The sequence below is a fragment of the Ranitomeya imitator genome, chromosome 2, assembly GCF_032444005.1.
Source record: "Ranitomeya imitator isolate aRanImi1 chromosome 2, aRanImi1.pri, whole genome shotgun sequence".
NCBI classification, from domain to species: domain Eukaryota; kingdom Metazoa; phylum Chordata; class Amphibia; order Anura; family Dendrobatidae; genus Ranitomeya; species Ranitomeya imitator.
In genome coordinates, this window is record NC_091283.1 from 536,406,624 (window position 1) to 536,429,924 (window position 23,301).

Genomic DNA, 23,301 nt, shown 5'->3' on the forward strand with positions numbered 1-23,301 from the left:
GCTAGAGCAGTCCCCTCAGCATGGCCAGAGACAGCACCAGCAGCAGCATCGCCAGCACCCGCAGTGATGACAGCGGCAGGGAGAGGTTTCTTCCCAGCAACGCAGCAGCGGCAGTCGTTCAGGGTCTCAGCACAGCAAAGGCTGCGCCAGAACTGCAGGGCCAAAAGTGGATCCAGCAGTGGAGATAATCACTAGGCCAGAGCCGGTATCTCTCTTTCTACAGGAGGGTAAGTGATCTTCGTGAAAGTCCACCCTTTAATTAGCGTCTGTTATCTCTTTCGTAGGGGAAGAAATGTATAGCTAAGTCCAAACATAGGACATGTACGATCTGCACTGAAGAGCTGCCCACAACGTGGGGGAAAAGGTTCTGCGCTGCATGCATAGAGCAAACAATTCAAGAAGAGTCCCCAAATTTTGCATCAGACCTGAGAACACTAATTTAAAATCAGGTAGAAGATGCTCTCAGAGGCCTTAAAGGTTCAAAGAAAAAACATAGGTCCAGGCACAGGTCGCCTGAATCCAGTGTTAGCGAGGCAGAGAGCGACTTGTCCGACTCAAGTAATTCGTCATCTTCCCCATCTTACTCATCATCCTCAGAAGGGGGTTGCAGCTGCTTCCCGATTGAAGAGACAGACGCTCTGGTGAAGGCTGTCAGAACAACCATGGGGCTAGTAGACGAATGACCTAAGAAAACAGCCCAGGATCTAATGTTCAGTGGATTAGAACAAAAAAAAAAGCGGAGGGCCTTCCCAGTAAATGAAAAAATCCAGTTCCTAATCAAAAGAGACCCCAAAGAGATACCAGTAAAAACAAAGGCACAAAAAAAAGGAAGCAAAATTATAAAATCAAGTATGTAGATAAATAAACAATAAGTAAAAGCTACCATACGTATAGGACAATCATAGATAAATAACGGACAATCGGAAATTGCCAAACGAAAAAGAAAAATTGCAAAAACGAAAAAGAAACAAGAAACCGACCAAAAAGTCCACAAAAGTATATTTTGTATTTCTTACATAAAATTAAAAATCAGAACAAACACAATGGGACATAAATGCACAAGTACAATCACCAGATATAAAAATAGTCTAAAAAGAGTAGAAAAAAGTCGCAAGAACACACATCCACATATAATAAGTACAAATAATCCAAAACCAAAATGCTATAGGATGAGTGAAGCAAAAAGGTCAAAAGACTTAAAAATGTGCAAATTTACAATGCATACTGTGTGATGGTGAAAATAATGAATAAAAAAGCTAGTGTGTTTGTTCTAATTTTTAATTTTATGTAAGAAATAAAAAATATACTTTTTTAGACTTTTTGGTAGGTTTCTCATTTCTTTTTCGTTTAACCCCAAGAGAAAGTATCCCTTTGATGACCCTGTATGATCTTTTTGGGGGAAGCGCCAAAACTAGATGTGTCGATAGCGAAAGCCTCCAAAAAATTTTCCCTGCCCTTCGAAGACATGGGGACATTAAAAGATAACATCGAACAAAGTCCAGCTCCCCATGATCGACATCCTTGGAGACTCGGAGCACGGAGCCGCTGTGTCAGGGCGTAGACAATCAAAGAAGAAATGAGGAATCCAGCTCAACGAGGTAGTGAAAAAAACTTCTTTCTTTATTCACTTGGAAATATATTCAGTGGAGGATAAAAACATCAGCAATTACAAAGGATAAAAAGCGATATCAACGCGTTTCTGGTGACAAAGCACCCTTAATCATAGCCGCCACATGTACTGCCCGAGCCTTGATGGTATGGCTTTACCACTTGGACTCACAACTGAAAGAAAAAGTTCCCAAAGAAACTATTCTAGACAATATAATGAGAGGACCAGCAGCATTCCTTGCAGACGCATCAGTAGACTCAGTCAGGTTAGCGGCCAGGTCCGCCTCCTTTTCAAATGCTGCAAAGTGGGCCCTATGGCTCAAATGCTGGCTGGGGGATCTGCAAACCAAAACTAAATTATGTTCCACTTCCTGTGAGGGCGAGTTCCTGTTTAAACCAACGCTAGATGATATCCTGGACAAGGCTGGAGACAAGAAAAAATCTATTCCTAGTTCCCCAGGCAGTCCTACAGATGACCTTTTCCCCCGAAAGGCAATAAGGATGGGTGGGAGGATAAAAGAAATAGAGGCAAAGGGTTCATGTTTAATAGGCCCTCCGATAACAAAAGACAACCACAATTAAGGTGTTCCCCAGGTTGGAGGAAGGTTGGCCTATTTTCTCTCGGCCTGTTCATGGATCCTGGACATAATAAGAATAGGCTTAAAACTATAATTTCATACCCTTCCAAATCATTCCTTCATAGTAACTCCTCAAAGAGCAGCAGAGGAAGAACAATTAGCCCTTTAGAAAGAAATTTTGGGTCTGATAGAGAAGGACGTACTTCAAGAAGTCCCCTACAAAGAAAAAGGAGAAGGTTTTTACTCCACTCTCTTTCTGCGGAAGAAACCAGATGGGACGTACAGGACAATCGTAAATTTTAAAAAATTAAACAAGTTCCTGGAAATTGAGAATTTCAAAATGGAAACAATAAAATCATGTGTAAGAATGCTTTTTCCGTCCTGTTTCATGACTGTGTTAGACTTGAGAGACACATACTACCATGTACCCATCCCATTGGACCATCGAAAATTCCTCAGACTGGCAGTAACAATTCAGGGGGAATTAAAACATTACCAGTTCAGGGCACTCCCTTTCAGCCTAGCCATTGCTTCAAGGGTATTTGCCAAATAATAACGGAAGTTATGGCCCATATAAGAGAACAAAACATCCTGATAGTCCCATATCTGGACGATCTCCTGGTAATAGGCGTTTCCTCACATCACTGCATACAACAGCTGGACAAGGTTATAAGGTCTCTGTTGAGCCTGGGATGGCTGTTGAATTTATCCAAGAATTGAGTCATACCAAGTCAGGTACAAGAGTACTTGGGAATAATCCACACAGGAAAAAATTCAAAACATGATACAGCTGGTATCACGTATGAGAGACTCACCTGTCACCACCTTGCAGAAGGCAATGTCTCTTCTGGGATCAATGACAGCTTGTATCCCGGTAGTCTAGTAGGCACAAAGCCATACCCAAGATCTACAATGGGAAATATTAGAGGTAGGAGCATCCCTAGATGGAAATTTAGAAGGGCAATTAAACATCTCACCAAAAACGGCATGCTCTCTAGCATGGTTGGTTGATTCAGTCAATTTAGTAAGGGGTGTTCCCTGGGTGTGGCCAATGTCCAAAACCCTAACCATGGATGCAAGCCCTTAGGTGTGGGGTGCGCACCTGGGAGATCAGATAACCTAAGATCCTTGATGAGAGGAACAAAAGTTAGCTTCTTCAAACATGAAGGCGCTGCTAGCGATAAAATTTGCTCTCATTCACTTTCTGGGCTCCCACCACGTAAGGGTGTTCTCGGACAACCGAGTGGTGGTAAGATACTTAAACCACCAGAGGGGTACTAGGTGTCGGGCCTTGATGGACTTAACAAAATCCATCTTTCATCTAGCAGAGGACAACTTAGGATCATTGTCAGCTCTCCACATAAAAGGCACAGAAAATCGGATGGCAGACTTCCTAAGCCGAACATGTCTGAAACAAGTGGAGTGGGAGCTGAATCAAACGGTATTCAATCAAATCGTAGAACTTTGGGGTTGACCAGAAATAGACCTATTCGTGAACAATCAGAACCGGAAAATAGAGACTTTCTGCTCAATCAATCCCTGGGGGAGCCCAGCGGCTCTAGATGCTTTCTCGATACCCTGGAATCACCATCTAGCTTACGCTTTCCCACCAATAGCCCTGATTCCTTTAGTGTTGAGGAAAATTCGGGAGGACAACGCAAGGGTGATCATAATAGCCCCTTTCTGGCCGAGGAGAACATGGTTTTCATGGATGAGGATGATGTCCATCTCAGAACCTCGGGTTCTTCCGGACATTCCAGATCTTTTGTCCCAGGAGCCAGTGAATCATCCGCAGGTAGAAAACTTACATATGCCAGCTTGGCATTTGAAAGGGGACTTCTGTGCAATAGAGGGTTCTCTTCAAATTTAGTCTCCACCCTACTACAAAGTAGGAAACCAGTAACTACCAAGGCATACGGGAGGGTTTGGAAAAATATATATTTCAGTCTCAGGTGCCAACCTAGCCAGGAAATTCCCAATAAACAAAATCCTAGAGTTCGTACAGAAGGGTTTGGAACAGGGTCTTTCCACAAGCACCTTAAAAGTTCAGGTTGCAGCGCTAGGGGCTTTGTACAACTGTGACCTGGCCAGGAACCATTGGGTAGTAAGGTTTATCAAGGCTTCAAGAAGATCCAGACCTATTTCCCTTCAAACTACTCCTCCCTGCGACCTGAATCTAGTCCTTACCGCGTTAACTAAGGCTCCCTTTGAACCCCTGTCAGAAGCCCAGTTGAAAATCATATCCCTTAAAACCTCTCTGCTCGTAGCTTTAACATCATCACGTAGGGTTAGCAATATAGAGGCTTTATCAGCATACCCGCCCTTTACACAGATACTGGAGGATAGAGTTGTCCTTAAAACCGACCCAGCCTATTTTCTGAAAGTGGCATCGCAGTTTCATAGGTCTCAAGAAATCTCACTGCCCTTTTTTTGCCCCAATCCCAAAAATAAGGGGGAAGACGTACTGCATACATTAGACGTAAAGGAGACGTAGCTAGGGTTTTGGTTCAGGGGGGCGAAGCTTCAGATTGGGCCCCTAACCAGTTAACCTTGATTACAACGATTACAACTTGGTGACACCCCCTAATAGTGGAGGAGAAACTCAGCATATGACCACACTGTTACTGAAGATAATCTCTATATAAAGACCAACATGGATATTACCGTCATATGGTCAATGGTAGATAGCAGCCCTACAGAACATATAAGAGATCACAGTACAGTTACAGATAATGACTTACTGCTGACATTCTTTCTGATGGAATCGTTAATTTTTCCCGTTATTTCCATCTGGCCTGACATGACAACTTCTTACACCCAGGACTCGGCTGCAGAGAATACAACAAAGCCCCATTTCACTTCTCACATTCCAGCTATCCCCATCTATTCCCAACCTGCACAAACTCCTCATCCGGTTGATACCCCAATACTGAGCCGCTGCTGCCATATGTGTCCCTATTACTGCTCCTGCTGTGTAGTTCTCTGTGCCCTCTAAATTCTAAAGCACCCCTCTATAATACCTACCTAGTCCAGTATCTGATAGCTACAAGGGAGTGTAGGAAGGATAGGTCTCTTTTTGTATGCTTCCAGGGTCCACTGAAAGGACAGAAAGCATCAAAGGCCACACTGGCAAGATGGATAAGAGATGCTATCACCCTATCATATTCCTCATGTGGGGCAGCCGTTCCGGAGGAGAGCCAGAGAGAGCCAGCACCTCGATAGAGCAGATATGTAGTGCCGCTACTTGGTCTTCTCCCTCTATGTTCTTTAACTATTATCAGCTAGACCTCACCTCTTCTTCAGATCTTAGGGTACCGTCACACTATACGATTTACCAACGATCACGACCAGTGATACGACCTGGCCGTGATCGTTGGTAAGTCGTAGTGTGGTCGCTGGAGAGCTGTCACACAGACAGCTCTCCAGCGACCAACGATGCCGAGGTCCCCGGGTAACCAGGGTAAACATCGGGTTACTAAGCGCAGGACCGCGCTTAGTAACCTGATGTTTACCCTGGTTACCAGCGTAAAAAAAAAAAAAAAAACAGTACATACTTACATTCCGGTGTCTGTCCCTTGCCGTCTGCTTCCCACACTCACTGACTGCCGGCCGTAAAGTGAAAGCACAGCACAGCGGTGACGTCACCGCTGTGCTCTGCTTTCACTTTACAGCCGGCAGTCAGTGAGTGCGGAAAGCAGACGGCAAGGCACCTGACGGACACCGGAATGTAAGTATGTACTGTTTTTTTTTTTTTACATTTACGCTGGTAACCAGGGTAAACATTGGGTTACTAAGCGCGGCCCTGCACTTAGTAACCCGATGTTTACCCTGGTTACAAGCGAACGCATCGCTGGATCGGTGTCACACACACCGATCCAGCGATGACAGCGGGAGATCCAGCGACGAAAGAATGTTCCAAACGATCTGCTACGACGTACGATTCTCAGCAGGATCCCTGATCACTGCTGTGTGTCAGACACAGTGATATCGTATGGATATCGCTGGAACGTCACGAATCGTACCGTCGTAGCGACAAAAGTGCCACTGTGTGACGGTACCCTTACCTTTGGGAGAAGGGTTCTGGAAGCAGTGGTCCCCCCCTAATGTACAATCTATGCAATTCTCTCCATGGTGCCGTCATGGGGGAAAGAGAAAATCGTAGTTACTACAGATAACGGTATTTCTCCGATCCCATGACGGCACCTGTACATTCCCTCCCTTCATGTGTGGGTGTGCACACTGAAATTAGTCAGTTAGTTCAGTAAATAGTCACACGTTGCCTCTGCTAAGCTTATTTTAATGTTAAATATTTTTGTATAGCCGTTCAAGTTGCAGTCTGAAATTCCGTTAATGCTCTGTAAACCAACTGATGCGGGAGAGAGGTACCACCTTTCAGAGAAATACCGTTATCGGTAAGTAACTATGATTTTTCCAGCGATTTCTGGGTGGTTCTTCAAGTATGTTTGGGGTCATTGTCCTTCTGGAAGACCCATGACCTAGGATGCAAACCCAGCTTTCTGACCCCGGGCACTACATTGCGACCCAAAATCCTTTGGGAATCTTCGCATCTCATGATGCCTTGCAAACAGTTAAGGCACCCAGGGTAAGAGACAATAAAACAACCCCAAAATGTCTTTGAATCTCCACCATATTTAGCTGTAACTACTGTGTTCTTTTATTTGTAGGCCTCATTTAATTTACTGTAAACAGTACAATATTGTATTGTACTTAAAGGTACCGTCACATTAAGCGACGCTGCAGCGATATAGACAACGATGCCGATCGCTGCAGCATCGCTGTTTGGTCGCTGGAGAGCTGTCACATAGACAGCTCTCCAGCGACCAACGATGCCGAAGTCCCCGGGTAACCAGGGTAAACATCGGGTTACTAAGTGCAGGGCCGCGCTTAGTAACCTGATGTTTACCCTGGTTACCATTGTAAAGGTAAAAAAAAAACACTACATACTTACATTCCTGTCGCGTCCCCCAGCGTCAGCTTCCCTGCACTGTGTAAGCGCTGGCCGGAAAGCAGAGCGGTGACGTCACCGCTGTGCTCTGCGCTGACACTGGGGGACGCAGGGAAGCTGACGCTGAGGTATGTGACAGGAATGTAAGTATGTAGTGTTTTTTTTTTACTTTTACAATGGTAACCAGGGTAAACATCGGGTTACTAAGCGCGGCCCTGCGCTTAGTAACCTGATGTTTACCCTGGTTACCAGTGAAGACATCGCTGAATCGGCGTCACACACGCCGATTCAGTGATGTCAGCGGGTGATCCAGCGACGAAATAAAGTCCTGATCATTCCCCAGCGACCAACGATCTCCCAGCAGGGTCCTGATCGTTGGTCGCTGTCACACATAACGATTTTGTTAACGATATCGTTGCTACGTCACAAAAAGCAATGATATCGTTAACGATGTCGTTATGTGTGACGGTACCTTTACTAAAAATCTCTATCTTGGTCTCATCTGTCCACAAGGCACCTGCTGGCCCTCTAATAATAGAAAGGGCTGCCTGATGGCCCTCTACAAATATTGATGGCCGGCTGATGGCTTTGAAAAAAAAAAATTATGACTCTGAATTTGTCTGATCATGTCTCAGACACCACATGGAAAGATAAGATTAAACTGATAAAATTACATTTCCTGTTGAATTTTTTTCACCATTGAAAGCAATGCAAATGTGCAAAACTGCAGCAAAAACACTACGTGTGAACATAGCCCAAGTGGTGGAGAAGCATTTTTTCCCCTTATTTATTTTCCCTTATATACAAGTCATTAACCTGGAACGAATGTTTCTTAACATTTTTCCAGTCAGTTTTATTGTCAGTCCTTAAAAGTGGTGTAATATTCTGACAATATTGATCTCAACACCGACCTGGGATTCATAGATGCTTCCAGGGATCGTCCCCATGCTGTTCCCATGCAATTTCAGCACTGTGTCTACAGTATTGTTTTCAGCAATTTTTAGACCGACTTCCATTCCCATTGACTTCCATTATACTCATTACTCGGGTCAAGCACCCGAGTATTACGATTTGCTTGACTCAAGTATTGAGTACTCGTGCATTTCAGTGCTCGCTCATCATTACATTGCATGCTCCTTCAAATACCATATAACAAAGATATTTCCTCCTAGAAGTGAATCTTGTAGAGGAGCATCTCTAGAAGTATTCATCATGCTAGGGGCCTAATGCTGTGTAATAGACAACAGAGAATGAATTGAGAAGTATAATTATGAAAATTAGATTTAAATCTTGGATGCCATATATACAATTTTCCAGGTATTCTATGTTTTGCTACCTCAATCATTGCATAGAAAGTGAGACTTTCCATTTCTACGCCACCTCAGAGATCAGGTATTTGTGGGTACCCTGCTATTAGCTTGTCAATGACAACTCTGGTAATACTATTATAATGATTTATATATATAGTATACACATTTTGCCTTTATATGTCTCTAACTATGGAGTCTTCCTAATATATGCGTTTGTGTTTCTCAATTATTTTCGATTTATAACCTGTCTTTTCTATTGGGCCATACTATCTTGATGCTGGGAGGTAAAAATGTTAAAGCAGATTATTGTTTTAAAGAAGATTAAAGACTGAGTAAAATAATCAGGGCTATAAAATCCATTACAAAGTGGAAGATACCTTGCAGCTTGTCACTATGTGTCCCGGAGCCGAGAGCTCCTTATTAAACACACAGGATTCTATATACTATTTTTCTACATGATTCATTGCCTCCCATATTATCTCTAAAATCATTTGTTGCCTTTCAGCTCTTGACAAACTGCCTTAATAATCACATGCTAAAGGTTTATACCTGGGGGCTTCAAAACAACGTTTTCAGATCAGCCAGATGGGAAGTCCCTAGCAGTTGTATTTTTCATCCTACGGCCTCATGAATGCTGAAGGGTGCGGGAAACGTGTTGCTCAGCGAGGTATTACAACTCTTTATCTTCTTAGCAAAACAGATGAGATGCCAACTACTTGGCAGCACCTAACCGAAATTCTGCAGTAACGTATTTCTGTTTTCTTTATAATACTCCCTATAAATTGTACAGTAATAAAACCAAGAGCTAAATTTATAAGATCAGTGTTATTATTCACTACCCATTATTTACATATAGCCAAAATATTCTACCGCAGTATGAAGTCACTGTCACCGCTTCCTGCAACTTAATTTCTCTAGTACAAACAAAACTGCTTATTAATTAGTTTTACATTGCCATGTTATACCAGTATTTTAGGCCCTGTATTACAAGTGCAACACTCCTAGCCTTATACTACAATAGCGTGGTTACAAAAGTACACAGGGTTATTTCTGAAAGACCAGAAATATACTGTAATAGCCAAAAGTTTTCAGACTCATTCAAATATTAGGAAAGTTTAGTTGTGGTACTTCTACACTCAAAAATTCCCTGCATACAGTGCAAAGCTAGGAAAAAATTCTAAGGAGGGTCATCCATACACCAACTGGAGGGCCTCATAAACAAATTAAGAAAGTGTATTTGTTGTTCTTCTACACTTTTAAAGGCTCTGCTCACAGTGCAAAGCCTGAAAGTATTCATACTCCTTTACATTTTTCACTCTTTGTTTCACTGCAGCCATATGTATATTACTCTGGTATGTTGTTTGAATTAATAGAGCAGACTGGTTACTTTAAAAGGGGGCTGGTGCTTGAAATCATTGTCTTGTCATGTTAACTACAGTACTGTTATGTCCAAGAAAACATCAATGCTTTGTATCAAAAGTTCTTTACAGGCAAGGACATTGTTGTTAGGAAGATTGCCCCTAAATCAACCATTTATTAAATCATCAAGAACTACAGAGAGAGAGATTTAATTACTGTGCAGAAGGTTTCAAGGTGCCCACAAAATCCAAGCAAGTGACAGGGCTGTCTCCCAAAGAAGATGCAAACTGTAGGGGGTCAGTAAAAGCCTTCACCCTCAGACACAAGTAGTCGAGAATTATTCTCTCCAAGGACTTCATAGCATGTGATGTTAAGGCAACTGGATGATAGTCTTGTAGGGAAGTTGGAAAAGTGGTCTTAGAAACTGTACCATGCAGGTGGTGTTTCACAGTTCTGGTACACCCTGTGATCGAAGGCTCCAGTTAAACAGGTGCTGGAAGACAGTACACAGTTGGTTTGCACACGCTCTGAGGACACATGGGCTGAGGCCATCAGGCCCAGCCACTCTGCCAATAACAAGTCTATTAAACTGTTTTCTCATGTCGCTTTGGGAGACAGTGAAAGCAGGCAGTTTATCTCCCAATGTCAATGCTGCTGATCTTTCCCAGCTCCATCCCCAATTCCTGATGATGCTGTGCTTGTATTGATGAACCTGTTGAAAAACTCATTCATTTCATTAGCCAAGGGCAGATCTACTTCCCCACGCTCCAGATTTGTCTTAAACCCAGTTAGCTGTTTCATGCCAGACCACACCTCCATGGAATTGTTGTGTGACAATTATTTTATTAATTTAATTCAAAACACCTCACGGGCATTCTTAATTTTCCCCTTTAAAACCCTTTGCATCAATTTCAGTTTCTTTGAATCCTTCATTTTAAATGCCAGGTTTTTCTTGTCTAGTAAGTGTTTCAATTCTTTTGTAATCCAAGGCTTGTTATTTGCATAACATCAAATTTTTTTGGGTACAACAGTGTAAGTACAAAAATTTATATAACCAGTTACTAGACCGACAATATCATTTACATCATCATGCTCTCCCCTGTCCCATATCACCTCCCAGTCTGTGAGGTCAAAGCAGTCTTTCAGAGCCTCCTCCGCCGCTGGAGTCCACTTCCTGATTAGTTTTATTGTCACTGATTGTTTGCTAATAACAGGTTGGTATGATGGAGACAATAGTATGAGGTTGTGGTCTGATTTCCCCAGGAGGGCAGTGCAGACGATGAATAGGGGTCTTTAACATTCATATAGAGGAGATCCAATATACTGTTGTCCCTTGTGGCACATTTTACATATTGATAAAACTTTGGAAGAGCCTTTGAGATCATGGCTCTGTTAAAGTCTCCAGAGATTACAGTTAACAAGTTTGGGTGCTTTGTCTGAAGGTGAGACAACACCCCTGACAACACTTCCCCAGCTGCCTCTTGGTTTGCCGATGGAGGTATATACCTGACTACTGTAATGCAAATGGAGAATTCCCTAAGTAGATAGTAGGGCCTGAGGCCAACAGCTAAGAGTTTGATGTTTTGACAGCAATGACTTTCCTTCACTGTTATGTGTCGCTGATTGCACAATCCATTATTAATGTATAGTATCACCCCACCACCCTTCTTCTTACCACACTTAGCTTTGTCTCTATCTGCCCAACCCATGTGAAACCCTGGAATCGAGACACTTGAATCCGCTACCTCCCCAAGTAACCAGGTTTCTGTAAAGCACATGAGACTGCATTCCTTGAACTGCTTCTGGGTTATACACAGGGCTAGCAGCTCATCCGTCTTATTTGCCAGCGAGTGTACATTACCCATGATAATGAATGGGACTGCTGGTTTAAACTTTCTTCTCCTGGACTTCATCTTTTTTCCTGCTATGCAGCCTTAGAAAAAGGTCTCCACACTTCACAGGGAACAAGTGGTATGGCCACAGCTGGAGAAGACTTCATCCTGCTCAGCTCCAGAAGTCGATCCCTTGAATACACAACATGTTTAGTGACAGACTTAGGGGCAACCAGCAAATCAGAGTCCCTATCCTTCGCTCCAGTCAGCTCCATATCTGGCTGTTTCCAGTATTCTCCTCTGTACACGGATGGCTGCATCAGTAACCAACAAGATAGAAGCTGTGTGTATTGTGGAACTGTAGCTGGTAGTGGTTGCATTAGATTCATGTCCATGGGTGTGTCGCATCACTGGTATCCATTTAGGAGTTGCATGTACCTGTAGGGGGATGTACGTAGTAGTGGCAGATCCAGGTGCTTTTCCAACGATGCGTGTCCACAGGCAGTTGGTTGTATGGGTGAGTGGTTTCCGCCTTTCCACAATGGTCCGTCATACAGGAACAGTACGATCCACAGCGTATAAACCATCCATCAATCCGTGGTTACAAATTAGGAGTTCATAAAGGTACCAAAGCCAGTAGAAAATCCAAAAGAACAGACAACCTACAGAAACAAAAGAGAGTAGCTGCTGCTGCAATGGGCTGCCAGTAGCACGGCGCCGTGTTATCTCCTCTATCTTCTGTCTTGCAGAGAGCAGATAGGCGCGTCTGCTCATTCACTCTGGAGTCTAGCAAAATTAATAAGAAAGATGATGGGTCACATATGCCATTTCCTTATTCATAGATGGTATTGCTTGCAGTACAGTACAAACAGATCAGCTAAGAAATGATTTATCAGGGAGACTTCTTAATGAATAATTTCAGTGGGGAACTTCAGTTTTTGCTGAAGGTCCCCTTTGATATTATGGTAGTTCTATTAACCCCTTTCTGACATATGACATACTATCCCGTCGAGGTGGGGTGGGCCCGTATGACCACCGACGGTAGTACGTCATATGCGATCGGCCGCGCTCTCGGGGGAAGCGCGGCCGATCGCAGTCAGGTGTCAGCTGAATATCGCAGCTGACATCCGGCACTATTAACCCCTGGCACACTGCGATCAAACATGATCGCGGTGTTCTGGCGGCATAGGGAAGCATCGCGCAGGGAGAGGGCTCCCTGCGTGATTCCCTGAGACCCTCGGAGCAACTGCTCAGAGCAGGCGCTGGTAAGCCTGCAGCACTGTAAGTCAGATCGCTGATCTGACACAGTGCTGTGCAAAGTGTCAGATCAGCGATCTAACCTTACAACATGATGTCCCCCCTGGGGCAATGTTATAAAGTAAAAAAAAAAAATATTCAGATGTGTAAAAAAAAAAATCCTAAAGAAAAAAAAATATTGTTCCCATAAATACATTTCTTTATCTAAATAATAAAAAACAATAAAAGTACACATATTAAGTATCGCCGCGTCCGTAACGACCCGACCTATAAAACTATCCCACTAGTTAACCTCTTCAGTGAGCACCGTAAAAAAAAAAAAAAAAAAAGAGGCAAAAAACAACGCTTTATTATCATACTGCCGAACAAAAAGTGGAATAACACACGATCAAAAGGACGGATATAAATCACCATGGTACCGCTGAAAACTTCATTTTATCCCGCAAAAAATGAGCTGCCATACAGCATCATCAGCGAAAAAATTAAAAAGTTATAGTCCTCAGAATAAAGTGATGCAAAAATAATTATTTTTTCTATAAAATAGTTTTTATCGTATAAAAGCGCCAAAACATAAAAAATGATATAAATGAGGTATCACTGTAATCGTACTGACCCGAAGAATAAAACTGCTTTATCAATTTTGCCAAACGTGGAACGGCATAAACGTCCCCCCAAAAGAAATTCATGTATAGCTGGTTTTTGGTCATTCTGCCTCACAAAAATCAGAATAAAAAGTGATCAAAAAATGTCACATGCCAGAAAATGGCATCAATAAAAATGTCAATTCGTCCCGCAAAAAACAAGACCTCACATGACTCTGTGGACCAAAATATGGAAAAATCATAGCTCTCAAAATGTGGAGACGCAAAATCTATTTTTTGCAATAAAAAGCGTCTTTTAGTGTGTGACAGCTGCCAATCATAAAAATCCACCAAAAAACCCGCTATAAAAGTAAATCAACCCCCCCTAATATCACCGCCTTAGTTAGGGAAAAATAATAAAATTAAAAAAGTATATATTTCCATTTTCCCATTAGGGTTAGGGATAGGGTTGGGGCTCGGGTTAGGGCTAGGGTTAGGGCTAGGGTTAGGGTTGGGGCTAGGGTTAGGGCTAGGGTTAGGGTTGGGGCTAGGGTTAGGGTTGGGGCTAGGGTTAGGGCTATGGTTAGGGTTGGAGCTAGAGTTAGGGCTAGGGTTAAGGTTGGGGCTAGGGTTAGGGTTGGGGCTACGGTTAGGGCGAGGGTTAGGGTTGGGGCTAGGGTTAGGGTTGGGGTTAAGGCTACAGTTAGGGTTGGGGCTAAAGTTAGGGTTAGGGTTGGGGCTAAAGTTAGGGTTGGGGCTAAAGTTAGGGTTGGGGCTAAAGTTAGGGTTTGGATTGCATTTACAGTTGGAATTAGGGTTATGGGTGTATCAGGTTAAGGGGTGTGGTTAGGGTTATGGTTGGGATTAGTGTTAGGGGTGTGTTGGGGTTAGGGGTTTGGTTGGGGTTAGGGGTGTGGTTGGGACTAGGGTTAGGGGTGTGTTGGGGTTAGGGGTTTGGTTGGGGTTAGGGGTGTGGTTGGGATTAGGGTTAGGGGCATGTTCGGGTTATGGGTGTGGTTAGGGTTATGGTTAGAGTTGGGATTAGGTTAAGGGTGTGTTTGGGTTAGGATTTCAATTAGAATTGGGGGTTTCCACTGTTTAGGCACATCAAGGGCTCTCCAAACGCGACATGGCGTCCAATCCTAATTCCTGCCAATTCTGCTTTGAAAAAGTAAAACAGTGCTCCTTCCGAGCTCTCCCGTGCGCCCAAACAGGGGTTTACCCAAATATATGGGGTATCAACGTACTCAGAACAAATTGGACAACAACTTTTGGGTCCAATTTCTCTTGTTACCCTTGGGAAAATAAAAATTTGGGGGCCTAAAAAACCCTTTTTGTGGGAAAAAATGATTTTTTATTTTAACGGCTTTGCGTTATAAACTGTAGTGAAACACTTGGGGGTTCAAAGCTCTCACAACACAGGGGGTCTACTTTCCAAAATGGTGTCTTTTTTTGGGTTTCAATGTTTAGGCACATCAGGGGCTCTCCAAACGCGACATGGTGTCCCATCTCAATTCCAGTCAATTTTGCAATGAAAAGTCAAACGGCGCTCCATTCCTTCCGAGCTCTGCCATGTGCCCGAAAAGTGGTTTACCCCCACACATGGGGTATCAGCGTACTCAGGACAAATTGTAAAACAACATTTGGCATCCAATTTCTTCTCTTACCCTTGGGAAAATAAAAAATTGGGGGCGAAAATATCAGTTTTGTGAAAAAATATGCTTTTTTATTTTTATGGCTCTGCATTTTAAACTTCTGTGAAGCATTTGGTGGGTCAAAGTGCTCACAACACATCTAGATAAATTCCTTACGGGGTCTACTTTCCAAAATGGTGTCACTTGTGGGGGGTTTCAATGTTTAGGCACACCAGGGGCTCTCCAAAAGCAACATGGCGTCCCATCTGAGGGGAGGCGATGGAGGTGATAGGTAATGATGGTATGGGAGGTAATGATGGAGGTGATAGGCAGTGATGGTGGGGAGGCAATGATGGAGGTGATGGGCAATGAAGGTGGTGGGGGGAGGCAATGATGGTGGTGATGGGCAATGGTGGTGGTGGGAGGCAATGATGGAGGTGATGAAATGGGCAATGGTGGCGGGGGGAGGCAATGATGGAGGTGATGGGCAAGGATGGTGGTGGGGGAGAGGCAATGATGGAGGTGATGGGCAATGGTGGTGGTGGGAGTCAGTGATGGAGGTGATGAAATGGGCAATGGTGGTGTGGGGAGGCAATGATGGAGGTGATGGGCAAGGATGGTGGTGGGGCAGGCAATGATGGTGGTGGGGAGAAGCAATGATGCAGGTGATGAAATTGACAATGATGGTGGTGGAGGAGGCAATGATGCAGGTGGTGGAATGGGCAATGATGGAGGTGGTGGGGGAGAAGGCTATGATGGAGGTGGTGATGAGGACAATGATGGGGTGGAGAGGGGCTGCATTATACTTTATGAGGGGGCTACATTATATTCTGTGGGGGACTGCATTATTCTCAGGGGACTACATTATATTTTGGGGGGCTACATCATACTATGTGAGGGGGCTACAGTATACTCTATGGGGGGGCTGCATTATATTCTGTGGTGGGGCTGCATTCTCTCAGTTGACTACATTATATTCTGTGGTGGCTGCATTATACTATATGAGGGGGCTGCATTATACCCTATGAGGGTGCTACATTATATTCTATGGTGGGGACTGCGTTATACCTGAGGGGGTTGCATTATATTTTGTGGGGTGCTGTATTATATTCTATTATCTGCATTATATTTTATGAGGGGGCTAAATTATATTCTGTGAGGGGGCTAAATTATATTCTGCGAGGGGGCTACCCCAACCGTTGCTACATAATTAAGACGTGTACTACCTTATATTATACCCTGATATTAGCGCTTTTTACCGCACAATTGATGGTCTTGTATCTATTTCTATGTAGCTACATAGTGGGCCCCAAGAATGATTTTCTCTGGTGGGCCCAAGGTGCTCCAGTCCGACGCTGTATGTGCGTATGTGTGTATGTCCGGGATTGGCATCTGCACCGTCGCAGCTACAGCCACAAAATTTTGCACAGTCACACGTCTGGACCCCGAGAGCATCATAGGCTATGTTGTGAGGCGAAATTTTAACCCCGCGCATTCCAATTTACCAAACAATTTTGCCCCTATCTACATAATGGGGAAAAAGTGAAAGGAAAAGTGTTGGAGGCAAATTGACAGCTGCCAGATGTGAACAAGGGGGACTTAAAGAGTGAGATCGATGGCACCAAAGAGTATATACCATACAATTGCTAAGGTGGGGCTCCGACATGGGATACTCACCACACACGGGGATATGAACACACACACAAAATGCGCCACACACTACCACGTGCTTGAACACATATACCATCCTCAGCACACATTTCACCACACATACACCAACCTCGCCACATAAAAGTCGAAACACAAAAGTCGCCGCTCAAAACCCGCTATGCGCAAAACTCGCCACATGCAAAACTAGGCTCACGCAAAACTCGCCACACGAGCAAAACTCACCTCATGGAAAACTTGCCACATGCAAAACTTGCACACGCGGAAAAATTGCCACATGCACAAAAGTTGCAACACATGCAAAAGTTGCCTCACACAAAACTTGCACATACTCAAAACGCACCACACATAAAACTCGCCACGCGCAAAACTCGCCATGCACAAAACTTGCTGCACACAACTTGCTACACTAACTGTCACATGCAGTTGCAGGGTTAGGGCTCGGGTTAGGGCTAGGATTAGGGTTGGGGCTGGGTTAGGGTTAGGGTTGGGGCTAGGGTTAGGGCTAGGGTTAGGGTTGGGGCTAGGGTTAGGGTTGGAGCTAGAGTTTGGGCCAGGGTTAAGGTTGGGGCTAGGGTTAGGGTTGTGTCATGATCTGGTAATTCAGTACCACAATGGACATAGGAGTCAGAGCACATACAGTGACCTGACAATAACCCAAAAACATAGAACGAGCTCTGAGACGTGGAAACTCTGCTGACCGCAATCCCTAATCCTCTCCAACACAACTAGAGGCAGCCGTGGATTGCGCCTAACGCTCCCTATGCAACTCGGCACAGCCTGAGAAACTAGCTAGCCTGAAGATAGAAAATAAGCCTACCTTGCCTCAGAGAAGTACCCCAAAGGGAAAGGCAGCCCCCACATATAATGACTGTGAGTTAAGATGAAAAGACAAACGTAGAGATGAAATAGATTTAGCAAAGTGAGGCCCGACTTTCTGAACAGAGCGAGGATAGGAAAGGTAACTTTGCGGTCAACACAAAACCCTACAAACAATCACGCAAAGGGGGCAAAAAGACCCTCCGTACCGAACTAACGGCACGGAGGTACACCCTCTGCGTCCCAGAGCTTCCAGCAGCACGAGAAAACAAATAAGCAAGCTGGACAGAAAAAAACAGCAAACAAAAAGCAAAAGCGGAACTTAGCTATGCAGAGCAGCAGGCCACAGGAACGATCCAGGAGGAAACAGGTCCAATACTAGAACATTGACTGGAAGCCAGGATCAAAGCACTAGGTGGAGTTAAATAGAGCAGCACCTAACGACTTCGCCACATCACCTGAGGAAGGAAACTCAGAAGCCGCAGTACCACTTTCCTCCACCAACGGAAGCTCACAGAGAGAATCAGCCGAAGTACCACTTGTGACCACAGGAGGGAGCTCTGCCACAGAATTCACAACAGTACCCCCCCCTTGAGGAGGGGTCACCGAACCCTCACCAGAGCCCCCAGGACAACCAGGATGAGCCATATGAAAGGCACGAACAAGATCGGGAGCATGGACATCAGAGGCAAAGACCCAGGAATTATCTTCCTGAGCATAACCCTTCCACTTAACCAGATACTGGAGTTTCAGTCTTGAAACACGAGAATCCAAAATCTTCTCCACAATATACTCCAACTCCCCCTCCACCAAAACCGGGGCAGGAGGATCAACAGATGGAACCATAGGTGCCACGTATCTCCACAACAATGACCTATGGAATACGTTATGTATGGAAAAAGAATCTGGAAGGGTCAGACGAAAAGACACAGGATTAAGAACCTCAGAAATCCTATACGGACCAATGAAACGAGGTTTAAACTTAGGAGAGGAAACCTTCATAGGAATATGACGAGAAGACAACCAAACCAAATCCCCAACACGAAGTCGGGGACCCACACAGCGTCTGCGATTAGCGAAACGTTGAGCCTTCTCCTGGGACAAGGTGAAATTGTCCACTACATGAGTCCAAATCTGCTGCAACCTGTCCACCACAGTATCCACACCAGGACAGTCCGAAGACTCAACCTGCCCTAAAGAGAAACGAGGATGGAACCCAGAGTTGCAGAAAAATGGCGAAACCAAGGTAGCCGAGCCAGCCCGATTATTAAGGGCGAACTCAGCCAAAGGCAAAAAGGACACCCAGTCATCCTGATCAGCAGAAACAAAGCATCTCAGATATGTTTCCAAGGTTTGATTGGTTCGTTCGGTCTGGCCATTAGTCTGAGGATGGAAAGAGGAGGAAAAAGACAAGTCAATACCCATCCTACCACAAAAGGCTCGCCAAAACCTCGAAACAAACTGGGAACCTCTGTCAGAAACGATATTCTCTGGAATGCCATGTAAACGAACCACATGCTGGAAGAACAATGGCACAAAATCAGAGGAGGAAGGTAATTTAGACAAGGGTACCAAATGGACCATCTTAGAGAAGCGATCACAGACCACCCAAATGACTGACATCTTTTGAGAGACGGGATGATCTGAAATAAAATCCATAGAGATATGTGTCCAAGGCCTCTTCGGGACCGGCAAGGGCAAAAGCAACCCACTGGCACGAGAACAGCAGGGCTTAGCCCGAGCACAAATCCCACAGGACTGCACAAAAGTACGCACATCCCGCGACAGAGATGGCCACCAAAAGGATCTAGCCACTAACTCTCTGGTACCAAAGATAACTTTATTCGTCCACCTATCAGGGACAAACAGTTTCTCCGCTGGGCAACGATCAGGTTTATTAGCCTGAAATTTTTGCAGCACCCGCCGCAAATCAGGGGAGATGGCAGACACAATTACTCCCTCTTTGAGGATACCCACCGGCTCAGATAAACCCGGAGAGTCGGGCACAAAACTCCTAGACAGAGCATCCGCCTTCACATTTTTAGAGCCTGGAAGGCACAAAATCACAAAGTCAAAACGGGCAAAAAACAGCGACCAACGAGCCTGTCTAGGATTCAACCGCTTGGCAGACTCGAGATAAGTCAAGTTCTTATGATCAGTCAAGACCACCACACGATGCTTAGCTCCTTCAAGCCAATGACGCCACTCCTTGAATGCCCACTTCATGGCCAGCAACTCTCGATTACCCACATCATAATTTCGCTCAGCAGGCGAAAACTTCCTGGAAAAGAAGGCGCATGGTTTCATCACCGAGCAATCAGAACTTCTCTGCGACAAAACAGCCCCTGCTCCAATCTCAGAAGCATCAACCTCGACCTGGAACGGAAGCAAAACATCTGGTTGACACAACACAGGGGCAGAAGAAAAACGACGCTTCAACTCTTGAAAAGCTTCCACAGCAGCAGAAGACCAATTGACCACATCAGCACCCTTCTTGGTTAAATCGGTCAATGGTTTAGCAATACTAGAAAAATTGCAGATGAAGCGACGATAAAAATTAGCAAAGCCCAGAAACTTTTGCAGACTTTTCAGAGATGTTGGCTGAGTCCAATCATGGATGGCTTGGACCTTAACAGGGTCCATCTCGATAGTAGAAGGGGAAAAGATGAACCCCAAAAATGAAACCTTCTGAACACCAAAGAGACACTTTGATCCCTTCACAAACAAAGAATTAGCACGCAGGACCTGGAACACCGTTCTGACCTGCTTCACATGAGACTCCCAATCATCCGAGAAGATCAAAATGTCATCCAAGTACACAATCAGGAATTTATCCAGGTACTCTCGGAAGATGTCATGCATAAAGGACTGAAACACTGATGGAGCATTGGCAAGTCCGAATGGCATTACTAGATACTCAAATTGGCCCTCGGGCGTATTAAATGCAGTTTTCCATTCATCGCCTCGCTTAATACGCACAAGATTATACGCACCACGAAGATCTATCTTGGTGAACCAACTAGCCCCCTTAATCCGAGCAAACAAATCAGATAACAACGGCAAGGGGTACTGAAATTTAACCGTGATCTTATTTAGAAGGCGGTAATCTATACAAGGTCTCAGTGAACCATCCTTCTTGGCTACAAAAAAGAACCCTGCTCCTAATGGCGACGATGACGGGCGAATATGCCCCTTCTCCAAGGACTCCTTCACATAACTCCGCATAGCGGCGTGCTCAGGCACAGATAAATTAAACAGTCGACCTTTTGAGAATTTACTACCAGGAATCAAATCGATAGCACAATCACAATCCCTATGCGGAGGTAGGGTATCGGACTTGGGCTCATCAAATACATCCCGGTAATCAGACAAGAACTCTGGAACCTCAGAAGGGGTGGATGACGAAATAGTCAGAAAAGGGACATCACCGTGTACCCCCTGACAACCCCAGCTGGACACAGACATGGATTTCCAATCTAATACTGGATTATGGACTTGTAGCCATGGCAACCCCAACACGACCACATCATGCAGGTTATGCAACACCAGAAAGCGAATAACCTCCTGATGTGCAGGAGCCATGCACATGGTCAGCTGGGTCCAGTACTGAGGCTTATTCTTGGCCAAAGGCGTAGCATCAATTCCTCTCAATGGAATAGGACACTGCAAGGGCTCCAAGAAAAACCCACAACGCCTAGCATACTCCAAGTCCATCAAATTCAGGGCAGCGCCTGAATCAACAAATGCCATGACAGAATACGATGACAAGGAGCAGATCAAGGTAACGGACAGAAGAAATTTTGACTGTACCGTACCAATGGTGGCAGATCTAGCGAACCGCTTAGTGCGCTTAGGACAATCAGAGATAGCATGAGTGGAATCACCACAGTAGAAACACAGCCCATTCAGACGTCTGTGTTCTTGCCGTTCAACTCTGGTCAAAGTCCTATCGCACTGCATAGGCTCAGGTTTAAGCTCAGGTAATACCGCCAAATGGTGCACAGATTTACGCTCACGCAAGCGTCGACCGATCTGAATGGCCAAAGACATAGACTCATTCAGACCAGCAGGCATAGGAAATCCCACCATGACATCCTTAAGGGCTTCAGAGAGACCTTTTCTGAAAATAGCTGCAAGCGCAACTTCATTCCATTGAGTGAGTACGGACCACTTTCTAAATTTCTGACAATATACCTCTATCTCATCCTGACCCTGACACAGAGCCAGCAAATTTTTCTCTGCCTGATCCACTGAATTAGGCTCATCGTACAGCAATCCGAGCGCCAGGAAAAACGCATCAACATTACTCAATGCAGGATCTCCTGGCGCAAGGGAAAATGCCCAGTCTTGAGGGTCGCCACGCAAAAAAAAAAAAATAATTCTCACTTGTTGAACTGGCTCACTAGAGGAGCGAGGTTTCAAGGCCAGAAACAGTTTGCAATTATTTTTGAAATTCACAAACTTGGCTCTATCACCATAAAACAAATCAGGAATAGGAATTCTTGGTTCTAACATAGGCTTCTGAACCACCAAATCTTGAATCTTTTGTACATTTATAACGAGATTATCCATTGAAGAGCACAGACCCTGAATGTCCATGTCCACACCTGTGTCCTGAACCACCCAAATGTCTAGGGGAAAAAAAAGGCAAAACACAGTGCAGAGAAAAAAAAAATGTTCTCAGAACTTCTTTTTTCCCTCTATTGAGAATCATTAGTACTTTTGGCTTCCAGTACTGTCATGATCTGGTAATTCAGTACCACAATGGACATAGGAGTCAGAGCACATACAGTGACCTGACAATAACCCAAAAACTTAGAACGAGCTCTGAGACGTGGAAACTCTGCTGACCGCAATCCCTAATCCTCTCCAACACAACTAGAGGCAGCCGTGGATTGCGCCTAACGCTCCCTATGCAACTCGGCACAGCCTGAGAAACTAGCTAGCCTGAAGATAGAAAATAAGCCTACCTTGCCTCAGAGAAATACCCCAAAGGGAAAGGCAGCCCCCACATATAATGACTGTGAGTTAAGATGAAAAGACAAACGTAGAGATGAAATAGATTTAGCAAAGTGAGGCCCGACTTTCTGAACAGAGCGAGGATAGGAAAGGTAACTTTGCGGTCAACACAAAACCCTACAAACAACCATGCAAAGGGGGCAAAAAGACCCTCCGTACCGAACTAACGGCACGGAGGTACACCCTCTGCGTCCCAGAGCTTCCAGCAGCACGAGAAAACAAATAAGCAAGCTGGACAGAAAAAAACAGCAAACAAAAAGCAAAAGCGGAACTTAGCTATGCAGAGCAGCAGGCCACAGGAACGATCCAGGAGGAAACAGGTCCAATACTAGAACATTGACTGGAAGCCAGGATCAAAGCACTAGGTGGAGTTAAATAGAGCAGCACCTAACGACTTCACCACATCACCTGAGGAAGGAAACTCAGAAGCCGCAGTACCACTTTCCTCCACCAACGGAAGCTCACAGAGAGAATCAGCCGAAGTACCACTTGTGACCACAGGAGGGAGCTCTGCCACAGAATTCACAACAGGGTTGGGGCTACGGTTAGGGCAAGGGTTAGGGTTGGGGCTAGGGTTAGGGTTGGGGTTAAGGCTACAGTTAGGGTTGGGGCTAAAGTTAGGATTAGGGTTGGGGCTAAAGTTAGGGTTGGGGCTAAAGTTAGGGTTTGG